General features: G+C 30.3%; 1 protein-coding gene across 1 annotated transcript in view; it reads right to left on the reverse strand.

Moving 5' to 3' along the window:
* Positions 1-297, reverse strand: part of LOC105819053 (cytochrome P450 20A1) — a 47,055-nt gene that overhangs the window by 9,423 nt on the left and 37,335 nt on the right. The gene's annotated exons all lie outside the window — the stretch shown is intronic.

Below are 297 nucleotides of genomic sequence, written 5' to 3' on the forward strand. Positions count from 1 at the left end.
ATGTGTTAGCCATGAGGCAAAAAAATAGCAAATGCAAGGTAGATTACCCATTATTCAAACCTAATAAAAATGAGTAAAACAGAAACCTATTATGGTCAGAATATAAAATATTAATCTAAGAAATAAAATTATGGGAAGTCCTTTTTATTTCCCTTTAAGGTAATTTGTTGGAAGTACAAAAAGGAGTTAGGAATTTGTTTCTATTTTATGAATATTCAGAAAACATGATTCCCCAACTTGCACAGAAAAATTTCTTTTTTTTTGAGACAGAGTCTCACTCTTTTGCCTGGGCTAGAG

This window comes from Propithecus coquereli, unplaced genomic scaffold (genome assembly GCF_000956105.1).
Source record: "Propithecus coquereli isolate 6110/MARCELLA unplaced genomic scaffold, Pcoq_1.0 Scaffold113, whole genome shotgun sequence".
NCBI lineage: Eukaryota > Metazoa > Chordata > Mammalia > Primates > Indriidae > Propithecus > Propithecus coquereli.